Genomic DNA, 15,041 nt, shown 5'->3' on the forward strand with positions numbered 1-15,041 from the left:
TTCCTTATTTATTTCATCTCTAAAAGATATTTCTCAAACATGGAAATTCCAGTTTTAAACAAAGGCACAATTGGGTCATAGCAAAAAATACAGTAAGTCGAAAAATGGTCTTGCACACAGCAGACCCATGTTTGATTTCCCAGCATTCCATTTGGTCTTCCAAGCCCACCAGAAGTGATCCTTGAGTGTGGAGCCAAGAGAAAGCATGAGCATTGCTGAGCGTGATACCCCCAAAGCAATCAATTAATTTAAGAGGTAGAATGAAAAACCTAAACAATATCCACAGAATAATCCATAAAAATAATGTGCCTAGATACTTGTGACAACCATTTTATTTTAATACAAAGCCACCAGTGGCCTCTTCTTATGAACCAAGTGTGTCCCTAGATCATTAAGGACCCTTTGTTAGATCCATGTATTTTATTTAGTCCAGAGATACTTTTACTTTGTTCTGCTTACCTGGGTTCTTTAACTTCACAGTTATACATAATCTTTTCCAAAATAGATAAAGAAAATCTCTTTTCAAAATAAAAAAAATACCAAAAAGGAAAACAACAAAAGAAACTAAATCAAAACTGAAATTTGTTTGTTTTTTTCCATATTGTGCAATTCATTGAAATTCCATAGGGAAATGAGTGACTCTTAGTTGGCACGAGTTTCCTCTGGGATTCACCCGGAAAAATTAACAGCTTCCAAGGGACTTAGCTTTTGTCAAAACAAACCAAATAAAACTTTCCAAACTCATTTTCTTGTCTAAATAATGCGGTAGGGTTTAACACTTCTTTCTCCTTGCTTAGGCATAATATATACCAGTTTTCATCCAAATGAATTCATGCTGTCCATCATCATTTTCATTTTATTTCAGTGAGCAAACCAGCCAGGTAAAAGGTGAAAAAAATCTAAGCAAATAAAAGACAATATTCCAAGAAAAAAAGACAAAGTAACATTAATTTGTATATTCTTTCCTTGGAATGCTTCATGATTTTTAACAAATAGGTAATCACAATCAATATGCATCATACCTCACTGCCTGCAGGATGAGTTCATAAATTTTAATTGCAATTATATTCCCCTAAATTTTCTGCACATTCTACTCAAATAATGCTCATTATTATCAGTGTCTTATTTTTATTTTTACCCACCTGTGGCTTTTTACTTTTGCACAGTCTCAGGATGTGAGACAAGAAGGGTTGGTGAGGATAGTCTGATATCTAATTTCCTGTTTTTTAACACTCAATTTAAGCAGGAGTACATATCCTTACTGTCATTCCAGTACCTTTTCCATTTTTAGCAATTCTTTTGAAAGTCACAGATGGGAAGAGGTTGTGCAGAGTACAAAACTCTATGTGGGTGGGCCTTTTCTAATGGGCGGGCCATTAGAATGTCACAGCTGTGGGCATCCCCGGAGTTATAATAGGGCCAAGGAAACAGAAGTACCCACTCGATGTCTGTTTGCTCAATGAAGGGCTGGCAGGCTGCAAGCACAGTAGAAGTTTACCAAACACCTAAAATCTTCCCAGGATGGAGGCTTGAGTCCTAAGATTAAGGCCTTCTTCCCACCACCAGTCCAGATCTTTTCACTTCTCACCTGAAAGGTGTCCCATTTTATTTGCTTCTTATAAAATCAGGTTTAAAATAAATGAGTCTTACATACTGGAGAAATGGAGAGGGGAGTGTCTATTTCATGAAATTTGACAGTTAGTGAAAAGGCAATGGAATTTTTTTTCTGTGGGATTAAACTGGATTGAGATAATCAAGATCAGGAAAGGTAGAATTCTGTGGATTTTCACCATCGTTTATTATATCAAGAAGGACTCTTGCTTGGGATGTCAGATACACTGTCACTAATCTGTGACAATTGTAAGGCCTATCTGTTTTAGACATCTTTAGTCCAAACATCAAGACAAACTATTCAGGGGGATGAGCAGCGGAGCAAGACTAAATGTACACTACATAGATTTTTCCATCTTAAATTTGCAGCATTTCCTTCTATTCGTTTATTGTGTCTGGGATCTAGAAGGTAAAGACATCAGCAGAAGCCTTAGGGATATGGGATGTCTGAGAGTCTCCTTGTTCTCAGCAGTCAGGAACTCCCTAGAGTTCAGCAAATGTGATTCAATTGCTGCTCTCCTGTGAAAGAAATAGAGAACACTCAACTATGGAGGGAAAAATTGTGGCTCTGATGATGTGATGAGCTGATACTACTATTGTCCTGTGGAGTAAATTCTTACCTCTCGGGGGATCTAAGTAGGTCTATTTCAATAGTACAATATTATTCATAATAGATACACCATGTTTCTTTCTATTGCCAGAAACAAGAAGGGAGGCATTGACTGGAATGGCCACCATTTACTACTGGAATTATGGACAGTTATTATCTGGCAATGCTGAACTTTGATATTAATATTCAGCTAATATTATTCTTTCAATGATTCTTTATTTAGAATGTGTCTATTTTCCACTTCAGTGTAAATTACCCTTCTATGATGATCAAAGAAAAGCAGATGACAGAATATCTGGAAAGATCTGCAGAGATAATTATTTTGAAAGCTGGAGCAGGGATGAAACCCAAGACCTCAGGCAATAAAGCAAGAACATTGACTGCTGAGCCACATCTTTGGCCTCTGAGAATATAATCTTACAAGCATATCCCCTATATTAATCAATTATTATAAAACTTCCATGTTATATTCTGTGGTACCTGAGACTCTTTTTGAAATGACCATGATGAAAAACTCAGTGAGGTGTTTTTTAGTGTCAATAGAAGGAAGAATTAAAACATCCATCTTTCCAGAGATCACTTTTAGTATGACTTATTTGGGTGAGTACAGGAGATAAAGTTGTGGGAGGAGAAATAGCAAAGACTAATTCCTGATTATTCAAACTATGGATTACTTCAACCACTAGATTCTCTTTCCTTCAATCTTTCTCCCTGATCATGGACATTTTCACTACTAATTAGACCAGCACTAGAGGGCAGGCAGAGGGAAAGAAAGATGAAATTCATGAGTCAATCCTGCCACTTGTTAGCAGCTCAGTTTGCAAGTATACAAGAGGGAAGATCCTGCAGCATTTCTGTAGGTTTCAACTCACCATGCTATTCTTGTATCTGTTCTGCCTGGCAGTATTGAGTGGGTTACTTGGAAATCATCTGTGAGATGAAAAGGAAAAAAAAAGGTGGAGGTGGGGAGAGAGAAGTTCCATCAAAAAGCAATTCCTTTAAAGAAGTAGAAGAGAAATTATACATTCAGTGGCAATCAGGCCAAATTCTATTAAACAAAATATTGTTTGGAAGCAACTTTTTCCCTCAGTACTAGAGAGAAAGAGTTGCTGGGGACATGTTAAAAGCAATTATAATGCTCAGGATGCACTGACTGTCATATTAGCAGAGGTGGGGGGGGAAGCGGGGAGAGAAAGAGTTCTTAAATGACTTTTCTGAGGTCTGCAAAAGCAGAAATAAACAGAGATGATATCAAAAACTTAAATATTAAAGAAAATGGAAAATAAGCACAGTACCACTTTTAACACACCATCACCTAGAGAAGTGTGAGAGCAGTTGAGAATGAACCCCTAGAGCAGAAGAAAATTTCCCCTTATTGAAGCTCATATAACAGGAAGTGATTTGACCTTGTTACCAATGTCCTCTCCTATATTCTATAGTGTAAATTAGGTGCAACCCATAGTACTACAATTAAGTGCCTATACCAGATACAGGGATACAGAGAGTGCTGGTAGTAGATGCCCTGGGGACACTCATTTAGTAGCAGAGCATCATTTTACTTTTTTTGGGGGGGAGTCAAATCCAGTAACAACCAAACTAGGAAAACAAAGCCTGGCTATCTTGGACCAATTGTGTCAGCTCTAAAAGGTTGCCTAGAGTAACCTGTGACGTGACTGAAGTTGTTAGAAGAATTGATGGCTTCCAGACTGGATAGAGAGGTAACATCTTTTCTGCTCTGTTTAGAGGGCACTTTGAGAATAGAAGAGTAATTTGTTCACTGCTTTAGTAAGGTTGAAGCCTTAGTATCCAAGGATTCACATAGCCACAGTTCTTCCATTTGGGTCAAACATTTATTAATAACATTTTTTTCTAGACTGAATTGTATAGGCCCTGATGAATCTTCATCATGACTTGCTGTGTTCCTTGGAGATCCTTGCCAACCCCATTATTTAAATTCTCTAGACCCTCTTAGGGCAAATACTTGGTCCAAACTAGCAGAACCATAGGAACTGTGATCCAGAAACAGCACTAAAAAGATTTCACCCATATTTGAGAAATATAGATGGATATTAATGCCATCCTGATGCATGCCAATGCTTCTCATGGATTTATGTGATCTGAACTTCATGCATCTGTAGGTATGATCTGAGCTTTTACCAGTGGAGAGGGGGACCATAACCTCATTTGTTTCAATTTCATAGATCCTGATCTTTTCAAACCTCTTTCCATTCCCAAAAGGAGCTAGTAAAATTCTAGCATACCTTCTAGTGAAAATGATTAGAATATAAAAGACTTCAGTTGCCTGGGTTTGACTGGCATTTAAAAAATAAGACTAAATTACCTTTGTCATTCATAATACATGCTGTAGAATGCCTGTATAGAGAAACACAGACATAAATTAGGAAATCTCAGAACTTGCATTTTGGATATTCAGAATGGAAAAATAAAATGGGAAATAAAGAACTACTTAATATAGAAGGAAAACCAGCAATCTTTTGATGTTAATATTCCGTAGCAGTGCATAATATAAAATACACTGAGAGAAGAGAAAAAAAAACAACCCACTGGAGCCATGATGTCCCTGCAGTAGAGCCCTGAAGTGGAGGGCAGAGGACTGCCATAAGGTACAGTGTGCTTTGGAATGAAGAATAGCTACCAACTAAAGAAGCATAGTTGTTACACTGGGGGCAGTTTATCCAGTGGCACAAGGCCAGAACTTTTATTTTCCCATCTCAATGACAGGACTTTCTGGGGGGAAATAAACATTTCTTCCTATCAGAAACAAAAGTACAAGGAACTTTAGTTTTAGTATATCATATAATGAAAGATAAACCAAAGTATTTATCATTTGCATGAGATACACAATGCATGTTGCATCATTTTGGGGAGTAAGGGAAGAGGGGGAATAAGGCAAGTGAAGGAGAGAACTAGGAAGTTGGAAAGGTAAGTATGAAAATCTTTATATGCTGAGAAAAATCAAATCCTTGGTAACACTTTTGAAAAGTAAAATGAACATGAATTAAGTGGGTTGTATAAAAAGAGACTACCTTCAGTACAAAGTACTGAATACCAAGTATTGAGTGAAAAGGAAATGGGACTTAACTGATGAGGTTATTATACAAAATAAATTTGGATAACTTCTATTACTGGTAAACATGTACTGATATATTAAATGAGTCATTTTGTTAAAATTTTATTCAAAATTTCCTCTTATTTTAGAAATGTTTCAACTATTTTGTTGTTCCTGTGATATAAGACATTGACTGACATTAATAACAGTGCTAAAAATTATTGTTAAGTTTGTAGTGACTGACATGTAGTTAGACATTACTCTGGACTATATGCTTTATATATATATATCAAATCATATTAATCCATTCTCAGAGATACCTAGCAAGATACAGACCACAATCAAAGAATGAAAAAGGAAATCTTCATGAAAATGAAATATGAAATCTTCATGAAAATGAAATATGAAATCTCAAAGATACTCAAGAGTCAATTGTAGACCTGTATTTTGTACCAAAATTGTTAATTCTAAAGCCTGGGCTTATATACATTATGTGTATCTTTTATTTATTTCATTTATTTATCTTTGTTTTGGAGCCACATATGGCTGTGCTAAGGATTTACGCCTGTCTATTTGTCAGCTTCATGCAGGTCAAGAGCCTTACCTGCTGTACTATCTCTCTGGTCTTAGAAGTTATTTTTTAAAAGCACGACTCAAGCCATTATATTTAAATGGCCTTGCATACTTAGTAAATGCAGGTTAAAAATAAAGACAAATATTTCAAAATTATATATTTGAAAGAAGAAGAAAACAAAAATATGTGCCTCCTTGGATATGTATATTACTTTTATTCTTTGATCACTATGAACCAAAAACTCTTGGAAATCAAAAATAGAATGGAGTAATTGCCCTTTTCCTCAAACAAAAATTTTTGGAGATGAAGAAAAAGAAGCCAGCTATCACCCATTGTGCTGTCTTCTACAATATACAATTTTTAAATATAATCTGTATAGATTTTCAGTACTGTGTTTGAATATGAATTATGTCTAATTGCGTGAAATTTCTTGATTAAAAATTCTGGAATTCAGAGTAGAAATTGCTTTTGGACTTGAGTAAAAATTGCAGAAGAGCCTTATAAAGATGACACTTCTGAGTTACCTTAAAATGGATACAGTATAAAATCTCATTTCCAAGATTACCTGGGAAGTTAGAATCTTTTCCCATGGCATTAGACTTCACTTAGGAGGAATTAAAGAATTTTCTCCTTTATCTATAAACAGACATAAATTGATTCCTGACTGCTTTGAGACATAATTTAAAACTGAATTTAGCAGGATTCTCACAAACACAGAAATTTTAAGCATGTAATGTGTATATATACTTACATACATATACATATATATATATATATATATATATATATATATATATATATATATATATATATATTTGTTTTCCCCCATTGCAAATATTTCATTGGGAAAGTTCTTGAGACTTTGAGGGCAATAACCTAAATTCATTGGTGCCTTTGATGAAATATAAAGTTAGACTGTATATTTAATAAAAATTTTTAACAAGAATCAGGAGAGGGGCTGGAGAGATAGCATGGAAGTAAGGCATTTGCCTTGCATGCAGAAGAACAGTGGCATCCCATATGGTCCCCCAAGCTTGCCAGGAGCATTTTCTCAGCATAGAGCCAGGAGTAACCCCTGAGCGCTGCCGAGTGTGACCGAACCCCTCCTCCAAAAAAAAAGAATCAGGAGATTCAGATTTCTAGGGTAATTAATATTCCTGAGGCTGTCTCATAATTTTCAGTTAGTACTATAGGCCAGTTGTTTTGCTTTCGCAAAAGAAAATAGGCGTATCTATCAACCCATCTGATATTTCTTTTATAAAAATATGGAATCTGATATCATATTTAATTTTGAGCAAATGATTTGAATATTCCTAAACATCAATTTTGTTATCTGCAAAAGTGGACAATTGCTTTATTTTAAGATCGACATCAATTTTTGCAGACAAGGTTATCCCAGTATCTCTCAGTCTTATACTTTGATGTAAGGATTTGAAGGTGCTTGGGTGCAGATGAAATGAAAAAGAAGCTCATGCTGGTTTTGGAACTTGGAAACTTTTGCAAGACAATATTCTCTACATCCATCTCTATAAAATAAAGAATAAGGAAGAATGGATTGGTTTTCCAGAGAAGCTAATCTCTTCTTCAAGCCTGCAAAATGTAACATGAATATAATCTCTATTCACCTAAAAAAAAAAGATTCTTGAGTTTACAATCAGATTTGCATATTAGATTGTGTTGGACAAAGTGACTGATTCTGAATTACAGTCATCAGTTACAAACTTTGTCTTTGTTTTAGGCTTTTGCTTCTTTTTTTGTGTTAGAACACTTTAGACTGTAATTTAAATAAGCAATATATATGTTTTATAATAATCAGCATTCATCTTTGCTACTAAATGGATAATTTACTTAGCTATTTGAAGTTTTTTCATTATAAAAATTCTAAATCAATTAGGATAACTAAATCACGTGTAATTTCCACATTCTGAGATTTACTAAATTCATATATTGGTGTATATTCAACATATTAATTCTTTGTATTGAGTATAAATTGAAACCTATATACAGATATTGCATATGTTTTAGATTTTATTTCATTAGCGACATTAAAAATTTTTTATAACTAAAATGTAAGTTAAGAATTTGAAAATAATGACTGGATGGTATAAGTCTACTATGTGATTCTTCCAAGGAACAGTTATGGTAACATGTACATAGTGTAAGCTGGTTGACATCAGGTAGGCCTATAATGATTGATAATTTTCTATAATTATTGCTGATTTGTTTCATTGTTATTTTGTATTTCACTTCAGTCACTTTTGTCTGTCAATTAATTTTGGTCCCTTGGCTTTAAATCGTTATAAGTAAAATGCCAGTTATAGTTTCAAAAAAAAAAAAGAATACTTTAGAGAAAGGCCTGAGAAAGGCCTGGTCACTAGATCAGGGTGTCAGAGATGACTGCACCTTTTGAGTTTCTGTGAATGTAAAATACTTAGAAGACACGAAGGATGTAAAATAAAACAAGGGGAAAATAATTTCATATGTGACATGGTTAAGTCTGACCTCTTTCATTAGCTCATGTTGCTAAGTCTCTGTATACTCAGAAATTCACCACGAATGGTATATTTATCCTAAAAAATAGCAATAACATCCTTATAGTCAACATCTTTTTCTTATATGCTTTTATAATATCTATTGCTACATGCTTACTTGTCTGTACAAGACACAAACTAAACTGCTGTGTGTGAAAAAAATAATTACAACAGAATGCACCCTTGACTTCAAAGAAATCAACATGATCCTCATTATGGAAACCACTTCCCTATTGGGAAAATTGTTTTTCTGCCCAAATATTGTGATAATGTGTCATGATGGGAAAGAAGAAATAAGTCAATGCTGATGGACTTACAGCTGAAGCTCAGCAGGGTGATTCTGGGCTGATGACCTAATTGCTCTGAGAGTCTATGAACTTATTTACAAAATGAAGTAAGACCATATGGGCTCTCATGTGTCATCTTTAGTCTTCACCTGTTACTAAGAAATGTAATCCACTGAGAAGCTACTGTTTTGTTCTGTGAAGAAAACCTTCAGACTATTAATATAGGATATGAAACACTAGGTATAAGACCCTTTACACTATCCAACACAGTTCTGGGGGGGAAAAAAAGACTACCCACAATAACATTTCACTGTTTATCCTATTCTACACAGATCTATCCAATCATGCTGAACCTGTGCAAAATCCACAATCAGTCTGTCACTGTGGGTGTGCTTTTCCACCCTAAGTTGAAACAAAAGAAAAGTAAATAAAAATATTTACAAATTGATATTAAAATCCACTAAGGGACTTTCAAAATAAAGAGCTTTTTATTACCTCCATCCCCCACACCAGAAAACATCAGAAGTATGTAGTTTTAATGGAAGAGAAAGTGGACCCAGAACAAACTTATTCTTTCCCCTTTACATATTAAATAAGACTGGGAAAAAGAAGATTTTTCAAAATATATAATTGAAAAACATAAATATATGAATTTAAAGTAGGTTGGGTTTTGTTATATAAACGTACTCAAACTTTCAATAATTTTCTTAAAACAGAATAGAAATCAGGTTAGAACCTCAAAATTAATTTTTTTGGGAATATGTTTTTGCCTGGGGTAAGAAGTTAATCCTCATTTGAATTACTTTTCAGATACTCTTTTTAGCTTTTTGCTGATCATGTTGCCACTCCCCTAAAACTCAAAGTTGGATACAGGAATAGGGAGACCTATAAGAAGGCTCAAAGAGTCTATGCTCTTCCCTAGCCAATAGATAAGCTGCATTGATATCACATTGAAAAATTCTTCAGGGGGCCCGAGAGATAGCATGGAGGTAAGGTGTTTGCCTTGCATGCAGAAGGACAGTGGTTAGAATCCCGGCATCCCATATGGTCCCCTGAGCCTGCCAGGAGCGATTTTTTAGCATAGAGCCAGGGGGCACCCCTGAGCGCTGCCGGGTGTGACCCAAAAATCAAAATCCAAAAAAGAAAAAAGAAAAAAAATTTCAGAACAGAATCTCACACCCTGACTTACTAAGTTTTATAGTTTCACAAGATCTATGCCATGGGCTAGACATGAAGGCTTGACATGTTTTGCTGAGGTCTCTCCTTTGTAGGTGGGAGAGAGTAAAGCAAGTGAGGGACACAGAGAGCCATCGAGAACCTAACTGAGAAAATTAAGTACAGAAATGCTTTGTTTTCCTTAGATCAGCATTCCTGAAACATGCCTTGGAGCTCCCTATGGATTTCCAGAATATTGCAAGGGGGACAGGTGAAAAGATAGCAAATGGAAGGACACAGAATGAGATTAAGGAATTAACCTTAGGGAGAGGTAAGCTAAGAAGGAATAAGGTTGATAAATACTGCTTTAGATAGCATTCCTTTACCTTGTTCTCATTTCAACTCTTGCCTACTGATTTCGTCAGTCATTTATTGAATCAAAAAGTATTTTTCTAGGGCCAGAGTAATAGCACAGCAGTAGAGCTATTGCCTTTCATGTGGCTAAACCAGGACTGACCTTGGTTCAATCCCCAGCGTCCCATATGATTCCCCAAACTAGGAGCGATTTCTGAGCGCATAGCCAGGAGTAATCCCTGAACATCACTGGACCTGGCCCCAAACCAAAAATAAATAAATAAATAAGAAGGAACAGCATGTGAGGGCTGGTGGTACTGCTCACAGAGTGGGGTTTGTAGACATCTATTCAGCATTAACTTTTGAGTCAAAAGCCTGCTGAAATGGAGGAAGGAATGATTTCGGAAAAGAGTATTTCAGGAGTAAATATTTCATATTCACCATACCCTGAGCTCTTTTATCTCTCAGAATCAACTTCTAGGGTCTGCATCATATATAGCCAGGCTCTTTAGTTTCTAAACCAGATTCCTCATGCACCCAGTCACCAACAATCATGCCACTTCTGCCATATGTTTACAGGATTCATTTCAAAGACCACTGGAATCATTCATCTACTTATTTACATCTAAACCAACTTGACTTGTGTTTTTTCCTCACTTGATGATGACCCACCTCTACCTCCCAGAATCATATGGTGATTAAGCTTACAGCTTCACACTTTCCTTGAACTCTTTCTAAGCCACTAAGTTCTTTTCTTGGTATTGGAGACACCAAAAAGAAGAGCTGTCAGGATCATATCAGTGTGTGACATATCAGTGTGGGACAACTTGATGGCTCAATCTTGTGACATTTTGCTTGCTAGATAGATACTATAAGACCTTGAGTTGACTCTACTACCCGCATAATTTTTAATAATCCTAATCTCAAGTAAGCAGGTCATATTTTTGGGATGGCTAACTAACTGGTATTTAAAGAGCCCCAATGAATTTACCGGTAATGTTTAGCCAACCAGGTCCAAATTCTGTGTTAAAATCTAATAATAAAATCTAATAATACCATACTACCAAGGTCCCTTAATGTTGGAACCAAAAGAATTTCCTGGATGTTCTTAAAGACTTTTTTATAGCCACAGCTAGTGATACCTGGTGGCCTCTCATGCTATATTTGGAGATACTTAGGAGACCAGATGGTAGCAGAAATTGAACCCAGTTTGGGCACACATAAAGTATAAAATGTACTATTTCCCTGACCCCTGGTTTCTCAATTTTGGTTGAGAATAAGAAGATAAACATACACATATAATGCTTTTAGAAGTATAATGTTATTGCAAACAATAAATTAAAGACCGTTCAAATTCAATGGCATTGACACAGGAGTGCTCCCAGAGTCCCATAACCAACTGGCTCAAATAATAAATTTGCTCTGATTTATTCTACCAGTCTCATCTCTTTTCCATATACAAGCTCACCAGCTACTCCAGAGGGGTCCAGGACCATGGTATAGGACCATACCACTTGGAAGTCACTCTCTGTCCATGTTGTCAGTGGACTTGCAGCATTCCCTTCCTGTCCTCTCTTCCCAGGGTTAGGATTACTATTATTAAATGGCCAGAAGTTTCTCTGACTTATCCTCTGGTTGAAGCAATAATACTAGCATATAGCAGCGTACTCTGCATCATATAGCACCAGTGGTTTCAATGCCTTGTGTGTAAACAGTTCGCTGTGATTTCTGATGAGCTTCATGTGCACTGTTTTCTTGGATTGTCTAACATGCCCATAAAAAAGGAATATTTGGGTTTTATCTCCATTTTGCAGATAAGGAGACTGCAGGCTCATTTTCACTTCTAGTCACTGAGGGAAGAAAAGGGAATCCATGCTTCCTGACTTTAGACCAATATCATTTTCATTGCCATGATACCTCACCCCACCCTCACTCTAGTCTATGATTTGGAACAGAAATACTCATGTTATATGTCTGTCCAAAGCATGTGTGCCTGTACCCTTCTTTCAAAACCCATCTTCCAAAACTGAGTTCTATAGACTAATTTTTAAAAAGATGCAAAACTTAAAGTTTAATAATAGTCAAGAACAGAAACAGAGCTATCACATTTTATTTACCAGTTACCACCACTTATTTCAAAATAGAAGTGAAATTCTCCATAAAAATAGAAGGGAGGCATTTTAGAATAAAGAGACAAGTCTTCCCAAGTCTTCCCAACAAACAACTATTAAAGCATTTCTGTTGCTCTATTTTAAGAATATAATTATATTTTCAAATCTAAAATATAGAAAACTGGAAAAGATTTTCTTTAAATATGTTTCCTATACATTAACACAAACTTGCCAATATGAATGTGTGTATATAATTTACTCTCTATATATATATATTCAATTTTACAACATAAGGTAAAACAGTTATTCCAATTAACTTCATTCCTATCAATATCATGATCAAATCTCCAGTTTCACACAGTTTGGCAAAAATGGAAATATCACTTTGAAGCTGGGGCAGCTTCAAACAGCTTGGAATATTTTAGGCAAAGTAAAATAAGTTGAGAATTAATTGTTTCCATGCCACCAGCCGCTTTTCCCACTGGTTCTGTCTCTAAAGTGCCAGAAAGACAGTGGGTAGTTGGCAAAGTATGTGTCTAGTTGAAAAGCAGCAAGTGCTGCAGAAAGGGGGATGCAATATCTACATCCATTGCTCAACCCAGGATAAACTAAGTATGAATTTGATTCAACATCCCAGCACCCTTTCAATTGCAGATTCATCTGATCAGGGTAACAAAGACAGACATCAGACCTCATTTCCAAAATCACTGCTTTGCTTTTCAGCATCACTGAATGCATCTGTTTTGTTTTCATAAAATGGTGTTAACTCCAACTTTTGTAATACCTACTTCAATGTAATATATCAGGTGGGAAAACTTTGTCTGAAAGACATCCCATTGAAGTTTATAGAAAATATACTTTAAAGACTTTCTTGTACCTAGTGCTTACAAAGCCACAAGAGTTTCCAACTGTGTTTAAGCTATGTTAAAGAATGACAATGAAAACAATGCAATTCCAAGTTTTTATGACCATTTTAAACATGCTTAAGCACATGCTAGTTGAGAAATAAACAGGAGGCACAATGAAGAAAAGTTAGTAAATGTTACACTAAATCAAATATGGTGACTTCGATGTGAAAATACGGGAGAAGTAGTCTGTGAGTTGGAACAAGTGTGAATTAATTTTGAAGGGTATTTGGGGACTTACACACAGTGGTACTCAGGGCTTACTCTTGGTTTTGTGCTCAGGAGTCAGTCCTAGTGTGACTCAGGTGACCATGTGTAGTGCAAGGGATCAAATCCAGGTCAGTCTCATGCAAAACAAGTGCTCAACCTACTGTACTGTCACTGTGGCCTGAATTTGAAATTCTTTTTTATTTATTCTTATTTATTAATGGTTAAATTGTTAAAGGATAGGGAAGTACCTCAGCCATAGAGCACATTTACAGGCATTCATGTACAGGTTCTGGGATCAGTCTCCAAAACTAAAAATAAACAAACAAAATAAAGAAAAAATATCAAATTCAGGAGCTGGAGTCATAATACCATGGATTAGAGTGTTTGCCTTGCATGATGTTAATCCCTGGCATTCCATATGGTTTCCCAAGTCTTTCAGGACTACTTTCTGAGTGAAGAGATCCAGGAATAACCCACGAGAATTGTTGGGTGTGGCCCAAACAACAACAACAACAACAACAACAAATCTTCAGTTTGAGGAACTTGTTGGCTTTCTGATTTAGAGAGCTAGTAGGTATTAATAAACTACTTGGTTACTTTGCTCCAGAGCATAAAAAGAAGAACAGAGAAGTAAAGAAATTGGAGAGGTCAGGGGCATGTATGAGAGAGGTGGAAAGTAAAAAAGTGGGTGGGTGTATGAGGAGACCTAGTTAAAAACCCTAAACAAAGGTGTTCCCCCAACTTCCTCCTTCCTAAAACCTCTTTCTTTAATATGTAAAAGCCCACCGGAATTACTCAACCTCCCCCTTCCTGGTATTGGGAATTAATTTAAATAAAGAATTTGGGACATTGGTGGTGGGAATGTTGCACTGGTGAAGGGGGTGTTCTTTACATGACTGAAATCATACAATTGCTATCATATTTGTAATCATGGTGTTTAAATAAAGATTAAAAAATGTAGACAACAAAAAAAAATAAAGAAAGGAGTTCTAGCTGTTTGCTAGGGCAGAGAGAGCACATGGCAAAGGCCAAGGATGCCATGTCCTTCTTTCCTGACTGGCTTGGTATTATTTCTTCGAATCTATTCTGGTTCTTCCACCTAAAGGACTAGAAACATGGTGTTTGGGGTTAGATCACAAATCAATTATTTTTATTTTACAGGTGGGGGCAAGGGTCAGGAGGATTCAAGTATATCAGTGCTCAAAAAGAGTGGCATAACTAAATAGCTAAATCACATAGTCAACAACACTGAAAACAAGATATTCCCAACTTCAACGACAAATGTTTAAATTGTGTCTATCAAGACAGTAGACTAATGGTGGGCTAGGGGACTCAAAAAAAAAAACAAACTGGGAACACTGGTGAAGGGAAGTTGGCATTGATGGTAGTATTGGTGCTAGACCAATGTATTCCTAAAACCCAACTATAAATAACTTTGTAAATCCTGTTGCTTCAATAAAATAAAACTATATAAAATATATTTGGTCATCAAAAATATTTGTTATGTGTAATTACTAAATATCATGTATTAATGCTGCTACAGAGAACCTAAACTTGAACAGTAACAGTTTCAGAAGTAACTGACAGAATGTCTTCATTCTTTGAGAAAACACAACTCTAAAT

General features: G+C 35.8%; 1 protein-coding gene across 1 annotated transcript in view; it reads right to left on the reverse strand.

Moving 5' to 3' along the window:
* Positions 1 to 15,041, reverse strand: part of LRRC3B (leucine rich repeat containing 3B) — a 112,296-nt gene that overhangs the window by 21,100 nt on the left and 76,155 nt on the right. The gene's annotated exons all lie outside the window — the stretch shown is intronic.

Source organism: Suncus etruscus, chromosome 20 (genome assembly GCF_024139225.1).
Source record: "Suncus etruscus isolate mSunEtr1 chromosome 20, mSunEtr1.pri.cur, whole genome shotgun sequence".
NCBI classification, from domain to species: Eukaryota; Metazoa; Chordata; class Mammalia; order Eulipotyphla; family Soricidae; genus Suncus; species Suncus etruscus.